At 39.7% G+C, this 25,201-nt stretch overlaps 1 pseudogene; it reads right to left on the bottom strand.

Annotated features, from left to right (window-relative positions):
• Nucleotides 1-420: 420 nt before the first annotated feature.
• Nucleotides 421-23,291, bottom strand: LOC109876836 (GTPase IMAP family member 4-like; annotated as a pseudogene).
• Between the last annotated feature and the right edge of the window lie 1,910 nt (nucleotides 23,292-25,201).

Genomic DNA, 25,201 nt, shown 5'->3' with positions numbered 1-25,201 from the left:
CTCCAAAATATCCGGAGTAATTACAGAGAGCCACGTCAAATAACAGAAATACTCATCATAAACTTTGATGAATGATACATGTTTTACAAATAATTAAAGATACACTTGTTCCTAATGCAACTGCTGTGTCAGATGTATAAAAAAACTTTACGTAAAAAGCACACCATGCAATAATCTGAGACAGAGCTCAGATAGTAACAACATTTCTCCACTGCTCCCCCTCCCTGGCTACCCGTCATTATATGCACCTGTTACCATCATTACGGGCAGCTTCGCTCATTGGACTCACCTGGACTCCCTCACTTTGTTTATTTATATATATATATATATATATAAAAGAAAATGTATTATTTTATTCAATTTACAAAACATATAATATACTTGCAGTGAAGCCGCTCAACAACTACACCACACCAGTCATCTAACAGAATCCCATTCAGAGCGACACACAAAAGCATCCAGGATCAGCACCCTGCTCAAGGGAACGTCAACAGATCTCCCACCAGGCCTACAAAAAAAACGGGTACCCGAACCCTCCAAGATCCCTCCACAGTTCTCCAATAGCTCTCCCTCAACCATCCGAGACCTCCCCCATAGAAAATAAAATAAAAATGAATTCCATTCCCCACCCCCCAAGAAACCTCCAATGCACCTACAAGCAAGTAAAATGAACTAAAGAGGAAAAAGACAAAAGAATAACAGCAAACAACAATGCAAAAAAAAGCTGACAGTATTGGAAGACTGCTGGGAATATGAACGATATCAAGAGGCTATTTTGCCCAGAGATTCAGAAAAGGGTTGATGAATATGGACTCCGGGATCTTGTTATAGGTCCATCTGTGGCAATAGGAATTGTGCCACCATGGTTTTATACAAGACCACATGTTGATTTTGGCCTGATAGAAGAAAATAAACAGTGGTGAGAAGAAGATCATGTAGGAACAATAGTTGATCCATATGTTAGTAATCAGTTGTATTATTGTCTTGCAGTGTATACAGAAGGTTCAAAGGATGCACGGGAAGACAGAACCAGGTCTTCCTGAGTTCCATGTTAATCTATGCAAAAGACTGTTGGCCACTGCTCGGCTCTTTTACAACATGTGTGTGTAGAACATCAGTGTGTGGTACAGCGTTCAGTAGATTTTCTAACGAATTCAACAACAATATTTTTCTTTTCAAAGTATTTTTCTGCCTTCTCTCTTCTTTTTTTAGCAAGTCTTTGTCCTCTCCAATTCTGACTCCAGGTCTTCCTTCTCTATCAGCTCTTTTTCATACCCCTGTTTCAGTTCATCCTCTCTCCTCTGTATGGCTCTCTCCACTTGTTGGTACATGTCATTGGTGTAACACTTCCCTTCATTCTCATTCACCATGGCTGTAACTGTGTCCATCAGCTGCTTTACTTGCTCACGGTTGTCTGTGTTCTCATTGTTGAAGACGTGGTATCTGTTTCCACATGTCTCAATGAGCTGCTGTAGACCTTCACCAGCCACCTGGATAAATTCCTCAATGCTTTTCTTATTTTTCTCCAGTGTGTCTCCATGGGTGAAGAGAATCATGGTGTGTCTCACTGCTACTTCTCCAAAGATGTTCCTGATCCTTACAACAGCGGTGTGGTCTTCGTCTGTAAAACGACCAATTTAGACAACAAGCAGGAAGACATGGGGTCCAGGAGAGGAAAGGGCGATGCATTCCACCAGTTGGGAGATGAGTGTCAAAAAGACCAGGGGTGTCAATGACTGCAATGTCCCTCTCACTGCTCCTATCACATTGTTTGGTCACAGACTCTGCAGCAAAATCTACTTTGAACTCAGTTCTCCCCAGGATGGTGTTCCCTGCTCCAGTCTTCCCCACCAGAACAATCCTCAGCTCGGAAACTACAAATCAAACAAACATAATTTTAGTTCAAGCCCATAAAATCCACCTTATTGTTTTACTGTATGTGTTAATTAACACCTAGATTTTTTAATCAAACTAGGCCTAACTTACATTGTAAAGGAGACATCATGCTGGTTCTTCTCTCATTTCTGCTTGAGCTCGCTGTAATCTAATTAACAAGTATGCATCAACATATTGCTAAAGATCACATAGACAAATCACAATTCAGATAGGATTCATTGAAAATAAAAAGTAAACAGCTGTAACGGCAGATTTCCTCCTCTTCGTCTGAAGAGGAGGTGTAGCAGGGATCGGACCAAGACGCAGCGTAGTTAGTGTTCATCATGTTTAATAACGACAAAACCATGAACACTGCAAAATACAAAATAACAATAAACCAATAAACAATATAACAATAAACCGAAACAGTCCTATCTGGTGCATAGAACACAAAGACAGAAGACAACCCCCCACAAACCCAAACACAAAACAGGCTAACTAAATATGGTTCCCAATCAGAGACAATGACTAACACCTGCCTCTGATTGAGAACCATATCAGGCCAAACATAGAAAGGTGAAAACTAGACACACAACATAGAATGCCCACTCAGCTCACATCCTGACCAACACTAAAACAAAGAAAACACAAAAGAACTATGGTCAGAACGTGACAACAGCACAAAACAACTGTCAGTGTATTTGGCCTGTATACCCAGGCAGTTGCACAGTCAACCAGAGCAAGAGCTCATTTGCAGTTGGATTTTAATGTTTGAGCCTGAATGCAGGCTATTATATGTTTAGGAAAATGTTTCTTAACGAATGATCAGTGAGTAAATTAAATGGGTAGATAAACACCTGGTAGGTAAAATTCTGATTTAGTAAGGGACTGTTGTCACGCCCTGACTTTAGTTATATTTGTTTTCTTTATTTTTTGTTTAGGTCAGGGTGTGACAAGGGTGGTTTGTTTAGTTTTTGTATTTGTCTAGGGGGTTTTGTCTTGTCTAGGGGTGTTGTCTATCTATGGGGATTTGGAATGGTCTAGGGGATTGTAGGTTTATGGTGGCTTGAATTGGTTCACAATCAGAGACAGCTGTTTCTCGTTGTCTCTGATTGGGGAGCCTATTTAGGTTCCCATTTTCCATGTTGGTTTTGTGGGTAGTTGTTTTCTGTCTCTGTACCAGACAGGACTGTTTTGTTTGTTCCGCGGTGTTATTTTTTGTTCTAGTGTTCAGTGTTATTAAAAATCATGAACACGTACCACGTTTCACCTTGGTCCTCTCCTTCTTTCTCAGACTAACATCGTTACAACTGTAGGCATAAGTTATTTATTACCTTTGAAATTACATTATTTTTTCAGTCTTGTGGTTACAAAATTAGATGAAATCCAACAGATCAAAATGAACATAATCAAATTAAATCACATGTATTGATCACATGTGACAAATACAACAGGTGTAGACTACAGTGAAACGCTTACCTACGAGCCCATCCCAACAGTGTTAAAAAGTAAGACAAATATTTTCACTCAAAAAGAGTAACACAATAACGAGGCTATATAAAGGAGTACCGAGTCAATGTGCTGGGGTGTGAGGTAGTTGAGATGGACTTATGTTCTGTAAAAAAAAATCATTATACACCAAGGTGAGTAACAGTTAATTAAACACAGTATGGAGTCTAGTGACTTTTCAAAATGGCATGTTGTACTTTGAACATTTGGGGGGGGTAAATCACCTGAATTTACACAATCCCCAACACCATTGTGAGAATAAACAATAATGTAAACCTAATGTCATCATTATGAACTTACAGTCCTGTTTTTCACATTGTGAAGTCGCCATCGCAGTCGATGTTGCCTGAAATTCCAAAATGTATTAACGAATTTGTTGGATTAGTCTTTAGTCATGTGCATAGTGCTGCCTAGTACAGTTTGAGATGAGCATGAAAGCCACAATCTGTAATTCGTTTTCCAGGCTAACACGGTGCCTGCCAGGACCATCTCTCTCCACGGTAAGCACGGGGAGTTGGCTCAGGTCTCCTACCTGACTTAGCCACACTCCCCGTGTGCCCCCTCCAATAATTTTCTGGGGCTGCCTCTCAGGCTTCCTAGCCAGCCGTGTTCCTTCGTAACGCCGGTTCCCTTTTCCTACTGCCTCCGTTCTCCTGGCTGCCTCCACCTCCACCAGGCAATCCCTTCCAGCCAGAATCTCCTCCCATGTGTAACATCCCTTGCCATCTAGAATGTCCTCCCATGTCCATTCCTCTCGAGATTTCAGCCGCCGCTGTGGCTGCTGCTGCCCGTTACGACGCTGTTTGGTCCTTTGGTGGTGGGTTATTCTGTAACGCTCGTCTTCCTCCTCTTCTGAGGAGGAATAGTAGGAAGGATCGGAGGACCAAGATGCAGCCTGGTAAGTTTCCATATTTTAATAAAGCAAACTGAACACTGAACAAAACAACAAAGTGAAACGAACGAAAAAGTCCCGTACAGACACTGCCACAGGAACAATCACCCACCACCCACAATGACAAAACAGGATACCTAAATATGGCTCACAATCAGTGACAACGACTGACACCTGCCTCTGATTGAGAACCATATCAGGCCAAACACATAGAAACAGACAAACTAGACATACAACATGCCCACTCACATCACACCCTGACCAAACAAAACATAGAAACATACAAAGCAAACTATGGTCAGGGCGTGACAGAACTGTGTAGTCCAGAGCTTCCATTTTTATCCAAAGGTTGCTACGTGTATTTCTAGGTTAGTTTTTAGTGTACATTGACTGTAGACTGCATTGTACCATCAAACGATTGATAATGTTAATTCAGTAGCGTGATGATTGTACCAGATATGTCTTCATTGTAATCTACATGGATTACATTTTCCTGAGGACAAAGTTGAGGTTCCAGGGGCTTGTTGAACCCTCATTGTTAGAGGGGTACGTCACTTGAGTGGGTGGAGTCACTGACGTTGTCTTCCTGTCTGGGTTGGCACCCCCCGTTGGGTTGTGCCATGGCGGAGATCTTTGTGGGATATACTCGGCCTTGTCTCAGGATGGTAAGTTGGTGGTTGAAGATATCCCTCTAGTGGTGTGGGGGCTGTGCTTTGGCAAAGTGGGTGGGGTTATATCCTTCCTGTTTGGCCCTGTCCGGGGGTGTCCTCGGATGGGGCCACAGTGTCTCCTGACCCCTCCTGTCTCAGCCTCCAGTATTTATGCTGCAGTAGTTTATGTGTCCGGGGGCTGGGGTCAGTTTGTTATATCTGGAGTACTTCTCCTGTCCTATTCGGTGTCCTGTGTGAATCTAAGTGTGCGTTCTCTAATTCTCTCCTTCTCTCTTTCTTTCTCTCTCTCGGAGGACCTGAGCCCTAGGACCATGCCCCAGGACTACCTGACATGATGACTCCTTGCTGTCCCCAGTCCACCTGGCCATGCTGCTGTTCCAGTTTCAACTGACCTGAGCCCTAGGACCATGCCCCAGGACTACCTGACATGATGACTCCTTGCTGTCCCCAGTCCACCTGGCCATGCTGCTGTTCCAGTTTCAACTGACCTGAGCCCTAGGACCATGCCCCAGGACTACCTGACATGATGACTCCTTGCTGTCCCCAGTCCACCTGGCCATGCTGCTGCTCCAGTTTCAACTTCCACCTGACTGTGCTGCTGCTCCAGTTTCAACTGTTCTGCCTTATTATTATTCGACCATGCTGGTCATTTATGAACATTTGAACATCTTGGCCATGTTCTGTTATAATCTCCACCCGGCACAGCCAGAAGAGGACTGGCCACCCCACATAGCCTGGTTCCTCTCTAGGTTTCTTCCTAGGTATTGGCCTTTCTAGGGAGTTTTTCCTAGCCACCGTGCTTCTACACCTGTATTGCTTGCTGTTTGGGGTTTTAGGCTGGGTTTCTGTACAGCACTTTGAGATATCAGCTGATGTACGAAGGGCTATATAAATAAATTTGATTTGATTTGATTTGATAACATAGTCTGTGAAGCCCTCATAATGGATATTTCGGGAGCTGAGTAAGTGAAAAATATATTTTAAGTTTTGTTTGAATATTATCGTGATATTATTGTAATATTAAACACGAGTTATTTGTGTTTTAAACAGGGGGGACAACGATTTATTTATTTTTTATTATTTTTTAATTTAATTTTTTAGGTATGATGGACATCGGACACACAAGGGTGACTTGGATGCATTAGGGACTCTGAACGACATCGGAGTTAACTAAAATGTTAACTAAAATAATGGCAATGCGTGTAGTCGTGTTAAGGGTTTCATTGTTTTCTTGTCAGAGTTTTATGGTTTTGCCTATGACTGTGCATTATATGCTTTCGTAATAGGGTTGAGGATCAGATCAAGCTGTCACGAGCGTCATTGGTAATAAGAAGCGGACCAAGGCGCTGCGTGGTGTGAATGCATCGTTTTAATGGATGACAAAAACACAAAGTAAACTGAACAAGCCAATAAATGAACAACGACCGTGACGCTATATACCAAATGTGCTGACACAAGCACCTAACATAGACAATCACACAACAATGACAACACAGGCTACCTAAATATGGTTCCCCATCAGAGACAAACGACTAACACCGGCCTCTGATTGAAAACCATATCAGGCCCAACACAGAAAAAGACAAACTGGACATACAGCTTAGTGGTTATTTCTTTACTAACTAGGAAAACTCAACAGTGTGTAAGTCTGAGAAACATTATTGAGCTGGTTGGTTTATTGTTGTTGAAAGCTTGAAATGTACACACATTGAGAGGTGATATTGCAGCAACAGTTTTAAAGTGGGTAATCGTATCATATATATCCTTGCATGTTTGAATTAGAGCTCCTTTAAAGTGTTTTAGATGATGATAAAATGTTATATTTTTATAATAATACATATCTGCAAACCCAATGTATTTCTGAAAACCCCTTTTTGCATCTTCAATAGTTGTAGATGTTCCAACGTTCATAGACCTTTCATACAAAAAAATACATAATACTGTCTGTTTCATCGGTTCCTCCGTTGTCGTTCAGAGTCCCTAATGCATCCAAGTCACCCTTGGTGTCCGTGTTTCATCGGTTCCTCCGATGTCGTTCAGAGTCCCTAATGCATCCAAGTCACCCTTGTGACTTATGTGTCCGATGTCCATCATACCTAAAGAATTAAATTAAAAAATAATAAAAAATAAATAAATCGTTGTCCCCCCTGTTTAAAAAACAAATAACTCGTGTTTAATATTACAATAATATCACGATAATATTCAAACAAAACTTAAAATATATTTTTACTTACTCAGCTCCCGAAATATCCATTATGAGGGCTTCACAGACTATGTTATCTGTCCTGGGACTGCTGCCTGTTGTCTTACGAAGTCGTTCAGAGTGCCCACTTTCCTTTTTTTAATATATAAATATTCTTGGGTATGTGATTATTTGGACTTACGCCTAAAACAAAAAAAGTGTGATCGTGAAGGGCTACGTAAAGGACAGGGCTCAGTTTGCTTCTGAGAATCTACGTCTAACCGTCGCTTCCCCAAGCCCTTATGTCCAGTAGCCTTCAGAAATATCCATTAGGAGGGATTCACTTATTCACATCTCTTTTTTAATCTGTCCTGGCCGCGAAATATTCGGACCTGTGTGTTTGCGCTAAAGCTGTGGTAACATAGTGTTAAAGTATATGCTTCACGTTCTGTCCCTAACTATCGAAAGTACGGAATGAGTTCCGAGAGATATCCCATATGCAACCCCCCCTGTACGTTTTTGGTTTAGAGACCAAAAGGCTGTGAATTCATAGAGCCTTTCTGTCTGCAAACGATTTGGTAGAGGTCCTGGTGCGTTGATTAGATATCTGTGTTTAACCCTGGGCGGTCGGCCGATATCTTGACATGCCATATGGCCAATAGTGCAAACCTTGGTTTCAAACGATTCTCTACAGATAGAGCGCTGGGGACCCCTTGTTGAACCCACACACAAACCCTTTTGTTTTTTGAAACGCACACACACACACTCCTGCTGCTCCGTCACACGCACACTCATGCACGCACCCTGATTTTCCATGTCTTTTTCTTCGTGACAGACCGGGGTGATGTCTGGAAAGGACCTTTTCCCATAGTTACGGGTGAGATACATTTTTAAAACCAGTGATTTAATTCCAAAAATATTTAGTACAAACGTTTTAAAGACGTGTTAGAATTAATGACCAAACTGTACTACTATTTAAACATGCATCATTAGTGTTTTATGTAAAAACATTGGAGGCCTACTGTTGTACCGCACACTCAAGCACGCACCCTGATTTCCATGTCTTTTTCTTCGTGACAGACCGGGTTGATGGCTGGAAAGGACATTTTCCCATCGTTAAAGGGTGAGATACTGTTTTAAAACCATTGATTTAATACCTAAATATATAGTACTAACGTTTTAAAGACATGTTAGAATTAATTACCCCAATTGTACTACTATTTAAACATGCATCATTAGTGTTTTTATGCAAAAACATTGGAGGTCTACAGTACATTATTACAAACTTTATAACATACCATTGTAGGAAAGACTATAAATTGTTTCTGATAATCTATGTCTAACAGTCGCTTCCCAATCACCTATGTCCCGTAGCCTTCAGAAATATCTATTAGGAGGGATTCACTTATTCACATCTCTTTTTTAATCTGTCCTGGCCGCTAAATATTCGGGGCTGTGGGTTTTCGCTAAAGCTGTGGTAACATAGTGTTAAAGTATATGCTCCACGTTCTGTCCACGTTCTGTCCCTAACTAGGGGGTGTTTCGGTACATTTTTGTTGTTGTTTTATAATGGTTACATGTTCAGTACACACCCCTGCATTCTATATTATTAAGTAGGCTGTTGGTCTTTGAGGTCCGTTATGTCAATTTTCCTTTATACATCTCATTGGCCTACTGTCAACTCCCTCAGTTGTAAACATCTACAATAATCATTAGACGTACGCGTCAGAGTTATCATACCCCGTGTCGGGGTTTGTACAGATTTGGTTAAATCCGCTCTTTTGCTCCCCACTTACATGGCTAATAATCTCCAAGCTGCTCTAAGCGGTGATGTTTTTGGTGTCTCTAGGTTAATCTCTAGACGTTTGAATGAGGCCTGTTACAGCTTTCTGACAAAACCTTAAAATGTAGTTTGTGAAACCTGTCAGTCGTGGATGTATGTAAAACATATTTAACACGTATTGCTTGTTACCTAATACTACTGTTGTACATTTAATATCCACTAGCAGATTTCGTCGCATTTGCACAAATTCTGTCATGTTACTTTGGTCTTTTTAAATGTCAGTAAATATGTGTGTAAAGTGTATATGTTTGTTTCACTGTAGATTTGTTTAAGCCCTCCTAGAAACACCTAATTAAAGGCCTTTCATAAAGAGGCTGTCATGATTGCATGTGCCACATGTTTAACACGTATTGCTTGTTACCTAATACTACTGTTGTACATTTAATATCCCCTAGCAGATTTCATTGCATTTGCACCAATTCTGTCATGTTACTGTGGTCTTTTTAAAAGTCAATAAAATATGTTTGTAAGGTGTACATGTTTGTTTCACTGTAGATTTGTTTAAGCCCTCCTAGAAACACCTACTTTCATCCCCCAGCATTAATTAATAAGCTGTGTAGAAGCTGTTTAGCCATAAGTAAAGGCCTTTCATAAAATGGCTGTCATGATAAACCTGAAATTACCTTTAGGATCTTTTCTTTGGGGTTCTAATCTCCCCAGGTGTACATGCACTGAAAATCCTTAGGCTGGAGCTATCTGGAAGCTCTGTGCCTGTACATGTAAAGAGAACTAGATAGGAAACTAGGCTGAGAAATATTATTTAAATGGCTGTGTAATTGTTGTTTAAAGCCTGAAATGGACACAATGCCAAGGGACCTTGTTTCTAACACACACACACACACACACACACACACACACACACACACACACACACACACACACACACACACACACACACACACACACACACACACACACACCTGCTTCATAGATAACAAACATAAGGGCAAAAAACCTGGGGGTGGGGGACATACATGATCCCCAAAAGTTCAAACACTCAAACCACCCAGTTCCACCAGACCCCTACTCATCAATCACCTGGACTACTTCAAAGCCGGACATATAGAGATAAAATAACACACACCCTCTAACACATGACCACACGACCAGGGGGGACGGGGCGGGGGCCCATATTTAAACATGCACGCGTCATCATGACGTAGGGTCATCAATCAATCATTTTGACCCGTGCCGTCTACTGTATTCTCTCTGTCCTTGATGATCTTTATGGCCTTCCTGTGACATCGGGTGGTGTAGGTGTCCTGGAGGGCAGGTAGTTTGCCCCCGGTGATGCGTTGTGCAGACCTCACTACCCTCTGGAGAGCCTTAAGGTTGTGGACGGAGCAGTTGCCGTACCAGGCAGTGATACGTGGCGGCAGGGTAGCCTAGTGGTTAGAGCGTTGGACTACTAACCAGAAGCTTTCAAGTTCAAACCTCTGAGCTGACAAGGTACAAATCTGTCATTCTGCCCCTGAACAGGCAGTTAACCCACTGTTCCTAGGCTTGTCATTGAAAATAAGAATTTGTTCTTAACTGACTTTCCTAGTTAAATAAAGGTCAAATAAATTAAAATACAGCCTGACAGGATTCTCTGTGGATCTGTAGAAGTTTGTGAGTGCTTTTGGTGACAAGCCGAATTTCTTCAGCGTCCTGAGGTTGAAGAGGCGCTGCTGCGCCGCCTTCACGATGCTGTCTGTGTGGGTGGACCAATTCAGTTTGTCTGTGATGTGTACACCGAGGAACTTAAAACTTACTACCCTCTCCACTACTGTTCCACAATCATCTCCTTAGTTTTGTTGACGTTGAGTGTGAGGTTATTTTCCTGACACCACACTCCGAGGGCCCTCACCTCCTCCCTGTAGGCCGTCTCGTCGTTGTTGGTAATCAAGCCTACCACTGTAGTGTTGTCCGCAAACTTGATGATTGAGTTGGAGGCGTGCGTGGCCACGCAGTCGTGGGTGAACAGGGAGTACAGGAGAGGGCTCAGAACGCACCCTTGTGGGGCCCCAGTGTTGAGGATCAGCGGGGTGGAGATGTTGTTACCTACCCTCACCACCTGGGGGTGGCCCGTCAGGAAGTCCAGTACCCAGTTGCACAGGGCGGGGTCGAGACCCAGGGTCTGGAGCTTGATGACGAGTTTGGAGGGTACTATGGTTTTAAATGCTGAGCTGTAGTCGATGAACAGCATTCTCACATAGGTATTCCTCTTGTCCAGATGGTTTAAGGCAGTGTGCAGTGTGGTTGAGATTGCATCGTCTGTGGACCTATTTTGGGCGGTAAGCAAATTGGAGTGGGTCTAGGGTGTCAGGTAGGGTGGAGGTGATATGGTCATTGACTAGTCTCTCAAAGCACTTCATGATGACGGAGTGAGTGCTACGGGGCGGTAGTCGTTTAGCTCAGTTACCTTAGCTTTCTTGGGAACATGAACAATGGTGGCCCTCTTGAAGCATGTGGGAACAGCAGACTGGGATAAGGATTGATTGAATATGTCCATAAACACACCAGCCAGCTGGTCTGCGCATGCTCTGAGGGCGCGGCTGGGGATGCTGTCTGGGCCTGCAGCCTTGCGAGGGTTAACACGTTTAAATGTTTTTCTCACCTCGGCTGCAGTGAAGGAGATTCTGCATGTTTTGGTTGCGGGCCGTGTCAGTGGCACTGTATTGTCCTCAAAGCAGGCAAAAAAGTTATTTAGTCTGCCTGGGAGCAAGACATCCTGGTCCGTGACGGGGCTGAGGAAGGCACAGTGGAGAAGGAGCAGTGCAGAAGGAGCAGTGAAGAAGGAACAGTGAAGAAGGAACAGTGCAGAAGGAACAGTGAAGAAGGCACAGTGGAGAAGGAACAGTGAAGAAGGAACAGTGAAGAAGGCACAGTGGAGAAGGAGCAGTGCAGAAGGAGCAGTGAAGAAGGAACAGTGAAGAAGGAACAGTGCAGAAGGAACAGTGAAGAAGGCACAGTGGAGAAGGAACAGTGAAGAAGGAACAGTGAAGAAGGCACAGTGGAGAAGGAGCAGTGCAGAAGGAGCAGTGAAGAAGGAACAGTGAAGAAGGAACAGTGCAGAAGGAACAGTGAAGAAGGCACAGTGGAGAAGGAACTGTGATGCCGAAACGTTGGTGATTTCCCCAATAGATTGTAGAATGTACAATGTAAAGTGTTTTTAAAACTGTGGCAAATAATCGTGGCAAATTAAGGGGTTTAACCATATTACTACAGCCACTAGAGGGCACTCAAAATTAAGCCATAAAAAAAGTAGAAAGTATTCATGAAGAACTGGCAAAGGGTGAAAGTTGGCCTGGCTGGAAAAAGAAGGGGGAAGAAGAAGACATTGAGAGACATTCTACCTGGTAACACTGGAGGGCAGCCAAGCTCTTCAGCCAAGACAGAGAACACCAGACATGAAAAACTTCTTATGGCTGCAATCCCCCTACCGGGATCGATATGATGACAGCCAGTGATAGTGTAGGAGCCAAATTCAAACAACAGAAATCTCATAATTAAAATTCCTCAGACATTCATTTGTCTTATATCATTTTAAAGGTAATCTTGTTGTTAATCACACCAAATTGTCCGATTTCAAATATGCTTTTCAGCGAAAGCACTACAAACGATTATGTTAGGTCACCACAAAACCACAATAACCACAGCCATTTTTTCCAGCAAAAGATGGCTTTCACAAAAACCAGAAATACAGATAAAATTAATCACTAACCTTTGATTATCTTCATCAGTTGACACTCATAGGACTTCATGTTACACAATACATGCATGTTTTGTTTGATAAAGTTCATATTTATATAAAAAAATCGGAGTTTACATTAGCGCGTTAGATTCACTAGTTGCAAAAACATCAAGTGATTTTTCATAGCCACATCGTGTCAACAGAAATACTCATCAAAAATGTTGATGATAATACAAGTTATACACATGGAATTATAGATATACCTCTCCTTAATGCAACTGCTGTGTCAGATTTCAAAAAAACTTTACGGAAAAATAAACCATGCAATAATCTGAGACAGAGCTCAGAACAATAGCCAAATTATCGACATGTTGGACTCAACAGAAACCAGAAAATACATGATAAATGTTTCCTTACCTTTGATGAACTTCATCAGAATGCAGTCCTAGGAATCTCAGGTCCACAATAAATGCTTGATTTGTTCGATAATGTCCGTTATTTATGTCCAATTAGCTACTTTCAAATTGTTTACCAAACCCCCTAACCAAAGTCTCAAAGCGCGTCCACTATAACATGACGAAATGTCAAAAAGTTCCGTTACGGTCAGTAGAAACAATGTCAAACGATGTGCTGAATCAATCTTTAGAATGTTGTTAACATACATCTTGAATAACGTTCCAACCGGAGAATTACATCGACTTCAATTGACCGATGGAACGGAGCTCCCTCTCACATGAACGCGCAAGTTCTATGCGTGGGCACCTCATGGAAGTTATTACTCATTACTGTCTCCTTCGGCCCCCCTTCACATTAGAGTCATCAGACAAAGTTCTATTGACTGTTGACATCTAGTGGAAGCCGTAGGAAGTGAAAACCCATCCATATCTCTGTATTTTCAATGAGAGCTTGGTTGAAAATCTGGCACCAACAGAAAATATCCAAAAAGGAAGTGGAACTCTTCAGATTTTTGCCATATGAGTTCTGTTATACTCACAGACATAATTCAAACAGTTTTAGACACTTCAGAGTGTTTTCTATCCAATACTAATAATACTATGCATATATTAGCAACTATGACATAGGAGCAGGCCGTTTACTCTGGGCACCTCTGTACCCCTTTCATCCAAGCTACTCAATACTGCCCCTACAGCCATAAGACGTTTTTAACTATTCTCTCCTCTCACAATTTACAGGATAGGATGTTCAGAAATGTCCTTTAGCTTTACTACTTACATAATTAACACAAGTTTTGCTTGTGACTCTTAGTGACGACCATAAAGATTGACTTACTGCACATTTTGAGAGTCAAGAATGTTATATTTCCCTGAATGAGGACATGTATTTCTGCCTGTCAGCCTACATAAGACATGAACTACAGCACGACTCCCCTTTACAGTAGGCATAATACATCTCCCATTCCCTCCTTGGGAGCATGATGAATGACTATCTAAGAACAAATAGTTCATATTCAATTCATAACTATTTCATGGCACTGTAAAGTAAAGGGTCACTGAAAACTCAACTTGACCACTTGTTTTTGTTGCATCCACCCAGTATTGTAAAATGTAAAGTAAAAAATGGCTGCTTATTTTCATGGACATTGTATTGATGCTGGAAAAATATTGCTTTAATGGTTTGTGTCTTCTTCATTTAAAAATCTATTTGACACTTTATTAATCATTTACACTCTGTAAGACTTGTATAATTTCTGTCTGTCCAAACCCAACCCATAGTAAATATCAGCTTTACAAAAAACAACACACAGAAGCTGAGATGGTGTCGGTTTTATTCAATTCCAGTGTGGCTGACTGGAGTTTGTACTGTATGTGTAGTGGTGTGTGGGTAAAATCACTAGGAAAGCACCCCCCCCCCCAAAAAAAAGCCAGATTTAAACCTATGTGTTGTGATAATTGCGATGTTTGCTCCATATCCTGTTAATTCATGAACCTTGAGACTGTGATATATAATCATGGATGGAGACACATGTAGAAAGATCCTGTCGTACTGCATTTTATTATTGTATACAAAGCAAAACAAGACACGTGTATAAATGCATTGCTTCAAAACTACTCTTAGTAGCCTCAGTAAGAAGACACTTATCCACAGCGAAATATCACAACCCCCTTTTTTAAAAGAAACATAGCATTTTAAGTAAATACGTTTGGATTATAACAACTTGATTGCATTGGGGGCAATGCACTTTCACACTGTTTACACTTTAAATCTGACTAAATAATCATCACCGTCTCACAGACCCTCAGTGCTCACAGAAAATGTTGCCCTTTACATTCAAACCTCATCCCTTCATCGTCATATTCTATTTTTAAATGTGCTTTTGTCAAGCAACCAAAAGTGAACAACTACACATTTTTCCCATTACCAGAATATACAGTATACTGTATACTGTATAAAGACAGGACAATGTACCAGATATAACTTGGAGTCAAACAGAAGACATGCAAGCACTCAATAAAGTGAAGAATATGAATGTGACCAACATATCCCTCTTGAAGATTACATAAAGTAGACTATACAGGTTACATAGAGTAGACTATACAGGTTACATAAAGTAGACTATACAGGTTACATAAAGTAGACTATACAGGCTACATAAAGTAGACTATACAGGTTACATAGAGTAGACTATACAGGTTACATAGAGTAGACTATACAGGTTACATGAAGTAGACTATACAGGTTACATAGAGTAGACTATACCGGCTACATAAAGTAGACTATACAGGTTACATAAAGTAGACTATACAGGTTACATAGAGTAGACTATACAGGTAACATAAAGTAGACTATACAGGTTACATAGAGTAGACTATACAGGTAACATAAAGTAGACTATACAGGTTACATAGAGTAGACTATACAGGTTACATAGAGTAGACTATACAGGCTACATAAAGTAGACTATACAGGTTGCATAAAGTAGACTATACAGGTTACATAGAGTAGACTATACAGGTAACATAAAGTAGACTATACAGGTTACATAAAGTAGACAATAAAGGTTACATAAAGTAGACTATACAGGTTACATAAAGTGGACTATACAGGTCACATAATGTAGACTATACAGGTTACATGAAGTAGACTATACAGGTTACATAAAGTAGACTATACAGGTTACATAAAGTAGACTATACAGGTTACATAAAGTAGACTATACAGGCTACATAAAGTAGACTATACATGTTACATAAAGTAGACTATACAGGCTACATAAAGTAGACTATTCCTTGTTACATAGAGTAGACTATACAGGTTAAATAAAGTAGACTATACAGGTTACATAAAGTAGACTATACAGGTTACATAAAGTAGACTATACAGGTTACATAAAGTAGACTATACAGGTTACATAAAGTAGACTATACAGGTTACATAAAGTAGACTATACAGGTTACATAAAGTAGACTATACAGGTTACATAAAGTAGACTATTCCTTGTTACATAGAGTAGACTATACAGGTTAAATAAAGTAGACTATACAGGTTACATAAAGTAGACTATTCCTTGTTACATAGAGTAGACTATACAGGTTAAATAAAGTAGACTATACAGGTTACATAAAGTAGACTATACAGGTTACATAAAGTAGACTATACAGGTTACATAAAGTAGACTATACAGGTTACATAAAGTAGACTATACAGGTTACATAAAGTAGACTATACAGGTTACATAAAGTAGACTATACATGTTACATAAAGTAGACTATACAGGCTACATAAAGTAGACTATTCCTTGTTACATAGAGTAGACTATACAGGTTAAATAAAGTAGACTATACAGGTTACATAAAGTAGACTATACAGGTTACATAAAGTAGACTATACAGGTTACATAAAGTAGACTATACAGGTTACATAAAGTAGACTATACAGGTTACATAAAGTAGACTATACAGGTTACATAAAGTAGACTATACAGGTTACATAAAGTAGACTATACAGGTTACATAAAGTAGACTATACAGGTTACATAAAGTAGACTATACAGGTTACATAAAGTAGACTATACAGGTTACATAAAGTAGACTATACAGGTTACATAAAGTAGACTATTCCTTGTTACATAGAGTAGACTATACAGGTTAAATAAAGTAGACTATACAGGTTACATAAAGTAGACTATTCCTTGTTACATAGAGTAGACTATACAGGTTAAATAAAGTAGACTATACAGGTTACATAAAGTAGACTATACAGGTTACATAAAGTAGACTATACAGGTTACATAAAGTAGACTATACAGGTTACATAAAGTAGACTATACAGGTTACATAGAGTAGACTATACAGGTAACATAAAGTAGACTATACAGGCTACATAAAGTAGACTATACAGGTTACATAGAGTAGACTATACAGGTTACATAGAGTAGACTATACAGGTTACATGAAGTAGACTATACAGGTTACATAGAGTAGACTATACAGGCTACATAAAGTAGACTATACAGGTTACATAAAGTAGACTATACAGGTTACATAGAGTAGACTATACAGGTAACATAAAGTAGACTATACAGGTTACATAGAGTAGACTATACAGGTAACATAAAGTAGACTATACAGGTTACATAGAGTAGACTATACAGGTTACATAGAGTAGACTATACAGGCTACATAAAGTAGACTATACAGGTTGCATAAAGTAGACTATACAGGTTACATAGAGTAGACTATACAGGTAACATAAAGTAGACTATACAGGTTACATAAAGTAGACAATAAAGGTTACATAAAGTAGACTATACAGGTTACATAAAGTGGACTATACAGGTCACATAATGTAGACTATACAGGTTACATGAAGTAGACTATACAGGTTACATAAAGTAGACTATACAGGTTACATAAAGTAGACTATACAGGTTACATAAAGTAGACTATACAGGTTACATAAAGTAGACTATTCCTTGTTACATAGAGTAGACTATACAGGTTAAATAAAGTAGACTATACAGGTTACATAAAGTAGACTATACAGGTTACATAAAGTAGACTATACAGGTTACATAAAGTAGACTATACAGGTTACATAAAGTAGACTATACAGGTTACATAAAGTAGACTATACAGGTTACATAAAGTAGACTATACAGGTTACATAAAGTAGACTATTCCTTGTTACATAGAGTAGACTATACAGGTTAAATAAAGTAGACTATACAGGTTACATAAAGTAGACTATTCCTTGTTACATAGAGTAGACTATACAGGTTAAATAAAGTAGACTATACAGGTTACATAAAGTAGACTATACAGGTTACATAAAGTAGACTATACAGGTTACATAAAGTAGACTATACAGGTTACATAAAGTAGACTATACAGGTTACATAAAGTAGACTATACAGGTTACATAAAGTAAACTATACAGGTTACATAAAGTAGACTATACAGGTTACATAAAGTAGACTATACAGGTTACATAAAGTAGACTATACAGGTTACATAAAGTAGACTATACAGGTTACATAAAGTAGACTATACAGGTTACATAAAGTAGACTATACAGGTTACATAGAGTAGACTATACAGGTTAAATAAAGTAGACTATACAGGTTACATAAAGTAGACTATACAGGTTACATAAAGTAGACTATACAGGTTACATAAAGTAGACTATACAGGTTACATAAAGTAGACTATACAGGTTACATAAAGTAGACTATACAGGTTACATAAAGTAGACTATACAGGTTACATAAAGTAGACTATACAGGTTACATAGAGTAGACTATACAGGTTAAATAAAGTAGACTATACAGGTTACATAAAGTAGACTATACAGGTTACATAAAGTAGACTATACAGGTTACATAAAGTAGACTATACAGGTTACATAAAGTAGACTATACAGGTTACATAAAGTAGACTATTCCTTGTTACATAGAGTAGACTATACAGGTTAAATAAAGTAGACTATACAGGTTACATAAAGTAGACTATTCCTTGTTACATAGAGTAGACTATACAGGTTAAATAAAGTAGACTATACAGGTACATAAAGTAGACTATACAGGTTACATAAAGTAGACTATACAGGTTACATAAGTAGACTATACAGGTTACATAAAGTAGACTATACAGGTTACATAAAGTAGACTATACAGGTTACATAAAGTAGACTATACAGGTTACATAAAGTAGACTATACAGGTTACATAAAGTAGACTATACAGGTTACATAGTAGACTATACAGGTTACATAAAGTAGACTATACAGGTTACATAAAGTAGACTATACAGGTTACATAAAGTAGACTATACAGGTTACATAAAGTAGACTATACAGGTTACATAAAGTAGACTATTCCTGGTTACATAGAGTAGACTATACAGGTTAAATAAAGTAGACTATACAGGTTACATAAAGTAGACTATTCCTTGTTACATAGAGTAGACTATACAGGTTAAATAAAGTAGACTATACAGGTTACATAAAGTAGACTATACAGGTTACATAAAGTAGACTATACAGGTTACATAAAGTAGACTATACAGGTTACATAAAGTAGACTATACAGGTTACATAAAGTAGACTATACAGGTTACATAAAGTAGACTATACAGGTTACATAAAGTAGACTATACAGGTTACATAGAGTAGACTATACAGGTAATAAAGTAGACTATACAGGTTACATAAAGTAGACTATACAGGTTACATAAAGTAGACTATACAGGTTACATAAAGTAGACTATACAGGTTACATAAAGTAGACTATACAGGTTACATAAAGTAGACTATACAGGTTACATAAAGTAGACTATACAGGTTACATAAAGTAGACTATACAGGTTACATAGAGTAGACTATACAGGTTACATAAAGTAGACTATACAGGTTACATAAAGTAGACTATACAGGTTACATAAAGTAGACTATACAGGTTACATAAAGTAGACTATACAGGTTACATAAAGTAGACTATACAGGTTACATAAAGTAGACTATTCCTTGTTACATAGAGTAGACTATACAGGTTAAATAAAGTAGACTATACAGGTTACATAAAGTAGACTATTCCTTGTTACATAGAGTAGACTATACAGGTTAAATAAAGTAGACTATACAGGTTACATAAAGTAGACTATACAGGTTACATAAAGTAGACTATACAGGTTACATAAAGTAGACTATACAGGGTACATAAAGTAGACTATACAGGTTACATAAAGTAGACTATACAGGTTACATAAAGTAGACTATACAGGTTACATAAAGTAGACTATACAGGTTACATAAAGTAGACTATACAGGTTACATAAAGTAGACTATACAGGTTACATAAAGTAGACTATACAGGTTACATAAAGTAGACTATACAGGTTACATAAAGTAGACTATTCCTTGTTACATAGAGTAGACTATACAGGTTAAATAAAGTAGACTATACAGGTTACATAAAGTAGACTATTCCTTGTTACATAGAGTAGACTATACAGGTTAAATAAAGTAGACTATACAGGTTACATAAAGTAGACTATACAGGTTACATAAAGTAGACTATACAGGTTACATAAAGTAGACTATACAGGTTACATAAAGTAGACTATACAGGTTACATAAAGTAGACTATACAGGTTACATAAAGTAGACTATACAGGTTACATAAAGTAGACTATACAGGCTACATAAGTAGACTAGACAGGTTACATAAAGTAGACTATACAGGCTACATAAAGTAGACTATACAGGTTACATAAAGTAGACTATACAGGTTACATAAAGTAGACTATACAGGTTACATAAAGTAGACTATACAGGTTACATAAAGTAGACTATACAGGTTACATAAAGTAGACTATACAGGTTACATAGAGTAGACTATACAGGTTACATAAAGTAGACTATACAGGTTACATAGGGTAGACTATACAGGTTACATAAGTAGACTATACAGGTACATAAAGTAGACTATACAGGTTACATAAGTAGACTATACAGGTTACATAGAGTAGACTATACAGGTTACATAAAGTAGACTATACAGGTTACATAAAGTAGACTATACAGGTTACATAAAGTAGACTATACAGGTTACATAAAGTAGACTATACAGGTTACATAATGTAGACTATACAGGTTACATAAAGTAGACTATACAGGTTACATAGAGTAGACTATACAGGCTACATAAAGTAGACTATACAGGTTACATAAAGTAGACTATACAGGTTACATAAAGTAGACTATACAGGCTACATGAAGTAGACTATACAGGCGACATAAAGTAGACTGTACAGGTTACGTAAAGTAGACTGTACAGGTTACATAAAGTAGACTATACAGGTTACATGAAGTAGACTATACAGGTTACATGAAGTAGACTATACAGGTTACATAAAGTAGAATATACAGGTTACATAGAGTAGACTATACAGGTTACATAAAGTAGACTATACAGGCTACATAAAGTAGACTATACAGGTTACATAAAGTAGACTATACAGGTTACATAAAGTAGACTATACAGGCTACATAAAGTAGACTATACCGGCTACATAATGTAGACCATACAGGTTACATAAAGTAGACTATACAGGTTACATAAAGTAGACTATACAGGTTACATGAAGTAGACTATACAGGTTACATGAAGTAGACTATACAGGTCACATAAAGTAGACTATACAGGTTACATAAAGTAGACTATACAGGCTACATAAAGTAGACTATACAGGCTACATAATGTAGACTATACAGGTTACATAAAGTAGACTATACAGGTTACATAAAGTAGACTATACAGGTTACATAAAGTAGACTCGACAGGTTACATGAAGTAGACTATACAGGTTACATGAAGTAGACTATACAGGTCACATAATGTAGACTATACAGGTTACATGAAGTAGACTTTACAGGTTACATAAAGTAGACTATACAGGTTACATAAAGTAGACTATACAGGTTACATAAAGTAGACTATTCAGGTTACATAAGTCAGCTGAATGCACCTTTAAGTTCATTGAACCGTGGTTATGTGAGTGTGAATTTACGTTGTACTGGGTTTACACCCCTCCCCTAATTGGAGTAATTTAATGGACAACAACACTTAGGCTTCTACTTACAACACTTAGGTTCCAGCTTATACACACTATATAAATACACAGTATATTTGACAATCTTGTTATTTTTAGTCCCACCCTTCAGCTCCTCTCAACCCTCCCTTCTGTCTCTGAACATCATCCAGCTTTGATTTCTATTTGCGTATATTTTTCAACAGGTCATGCTCCAACAGTCGACCTAGCACCTTGCGCACAAGGGACACATGCTCCGTGCATGTAGTGGAGTATATCAGAATGTCATCGATATACACCACTACACCCTGCCCCTGCAGGTCCCGGAGAATCTCGTCATCAAAGGCCTGGAAGACTGATGGAGCATTCATCAACCCGTACGGAATGACGAGGTACTCATAGTGCCCGGAGGTGGCACTAAATGCCATCTTCCACTTGTCTCCCTCCCAGATACGCACCAGGTTGTAAACGCTCCTGAGATCCAATTTTGTGAAGAAGTGCGCCCCATGCATTGACTCATCACACTGGCTATGAGATGCAGCTGGTAACTGTACCTCACAGTGATTTGGTTGATACCACGATAGTCAATACACGGGCGCAGACCTCCATCCTTCTTCTTCACAAAAAATAAAGTTGAGGAGGGCCGAATGTACCCCTGGGCCAGAGATTCTGAGACATACTGTATGTTTCCATAGCTGCCGTCTCCTCTTGCGACAGGGGATACACGTGACTCCTGGGAAGTGCAGCATCTACCAGGAGATTTATCACACAATCCCCCCGTCGATGGGGTGGTAATTAAGTTGCCTTCTGTAGCCAAATCGGCATATTCAGAGAGGATGTGCACGGTGGAGACCTGGTCTGGACTTTCCACCGTAGTAGCACCTATGGAAACCCCTAAACACCTCCCTGAGCACTCACGTGACCACCCCTTGAGAGCCCTCTGTTGCCACAAAATATTGGGGTCATGACAGGCCAACCAGGGTAGGCCCAGCACAACGGGAAATGCAGGAGAATCAATAAGGAAGAGACAGATTCTCCCCTGCGTAACCATGCCTAGTAGAGCGGTGGCCTCCTTAATCAGCCCTGACCCCAATGGTCGACTATCTAGGGCATGCACAGGGAAGGGGATATTCACAGGAGCAATGGGGATCCCTAAACTATGGTCAAATGAACGGTCAATAAAATTCCCAGTGGCGCCTGAATCTACAAGCGCCTTATGCTGGAAATGTCCTGCGCGCTCCTCGTCCCCTGCCTCAGGTGGAACAGACATTCACCCGCCGCTCGACCCTCAGGCGGGTGGTTGAAAACTGCCCGAAGCCGGCGGGTGAACTCTGTGTAATGGTCCAACGCCGCGTCTCCCTCACACTGGAGGGAGTAGGAACCCCAGCTGGAGTAGAAACTCCTGGCATCCGCAATCGTCCCATCATACTCCCTCGGGAACGCGAGCCGAATCCCGCTGGGACCGAGTGAAGGAGGGGTGGACAGTGGGGACTGCTGTAGTGGGGCTGGTGGAGGCGCTGGAAGACCCCCTCCTCTCTCCAAACGATCCATCGTCTGCAGCACACGATCCATGGCGGTGCCCAGATGTTGCAACATGGTCGCGTGCTGCTTGACGCGCTCCTCTATCGCCACAGGGAGGGCGTCTGCGGAAGTCGTGACACCAGTGTGGCAAATAATCTAGCTTGAGCTTTCTTTGGAGTCCGGCTGGAATTTGTACCAGAACAATTGGCATTGTCGGCAGGATTTACCACAATTTACAGTCCGAATCAGTGGAACAGGAGCCGGTACACAAAAACGAGATAGGCAAAGTTCGTATAGCTGTTTCAACTGATTATGACATCTTTGGGAGATGAGGGTTGTAGGCTGAATATAAATGATGGGAAACCGACCTAGAAAGCCTGGATTTATTCAGTAAGCCCATTGTATACATGCAACTGGTTGGAGCCCCTTAAGGGGTTCAGCCACCAGAAGGTTAGGTTTTAGCCACCAGAAATGTACTGTTAAACTGTCTGTATTGTTTGTGTAGTATGTAGATAATGTTATAGGCGTTTTCCGGCAGTAGTTGCTGTCAAGGAGGAGACATTGTCACTATCTGGTAATGTGAATGGTGACCTAAGACATTAGGTCTCCCATATTCTACAGTAGTAAATCGCAGATGCTTCAGTGTGGTTCTTATCACAAAGTATTAGGTCCCGTGACCAAATGATTAGGGACCTATACTGTCACTACAATCTGGGGAAGAGGGTATCACTACCCGGAAAACATTTTAATAGAGGCTAATAGTGCTGTGGGTGAGGATATCTAAACACCCAAGACATTGTTGGGAGAGGCACATAAATGAAAACTATTGAAATGGCGTCCTGGGGTCCCGACACTCCTGTAAAAGGTGGAATAGAGGCAGATACATTTAACAAAGTCATAGAGGTGCTGAAAGAGGCGCAAGAGCAATCTACCAATTTCGTCTCAAATATGGTCAGCACTGTCCTGCTGACGGAAAATGTGATCTAATAAGGAACTCAGATATAATAAGGAACTCAGATCTAATAAGGAACTCTATTGTGAGCTACTAGAGTGACATAAAACAGATCAAAAAGAACAATCCGGATGGAATTTGTACCAGAACTTAGAACCTATCACTACTGAAAGTTTAACTAGCTCACTTTTCTGATCAATAAAGATTATTGAGACCAATGTGGTTTCTGTTCTGTGTTCATTACATCACCAACCGGACTACACATCAGCTACACACAAAACATTTAAAAAACAGAAAATAACAGGGTGTTTCATGCAGCAGGAGCCGTGTTTGGAGGAACAGATGCTGTGTCAGTTGAATTAAATTAAACTGAATTGACTAGAACCATAGATTATCATGTGATGATATTTAAAGACAAAGAGCAGATATTCCACTCAATGTTTGTTTTTATTCAGTGAGGACATTTTTCTTTAAATAACTCACGACTTCCGCCGAAGTTGGCTCCCCTGCCTGTTCGGGTGGTGCTCGGCGGTCGTCGTCACCGTCCTACTAGCCGCTACCGATCCCTTTTTCGTTTGTCTGTTGGTTTTGTCTTATTAGTTTCACCTGTGTATATTTTGGTTTAATTAGCTTAACTATATGTAGTAGTTTGACCCGCCCTTGTTTTGTGCAGGATTGTCTTTTGTTACGTGTGTACATATTAGGTCGTGGTGTATTTTGTTTTCTATACTGGACACCCTGTGGTTTTGGGTTGTCTAGTATAGTATCCTGCGCCCTGTATTTTATTGGGCTTATCAGTTTGGTGTGCAATAGTAAAGCACTTTACTCCGTTACTCTCTCTCTCTGCGTCTGATTCCTGCACATACACCTAGTCCTGTGTGACAATAACACATTATCACAACACCGTTTATTAAAGCTGGTAATTCCCAAATGATGATACTTACAGTAACAACGCTAATCAGAAGTGCCTTGCATGAAGAAGGGTTCTCGTAGAAAAAAAGAGTCCCTGTTCAAAAACAACCCCTAACTAGTC

The sequence above is a fragment of the Oncorhynchus kisutch genome, unplaced genomic scaffold, assembly GCF_002021735.2.
Source record: "Oncorhynchus kisutch isolate 150728-3 unplaced genomic scaffold, Okis_V2 Okis07a-Okis12b_hom, whole genome shotgun sequence".
NCBI lineage: Eukaryota > Metazoa > Chordata > Actinopteri > Salmoniformes > Salmonidae > Oncorhynchus > Oncorhynchus kisutch.
Note: the sequence above shows the minus strand (reverse complement) of the source record. Positions and strands in the feature narration are given on the sequence as shown.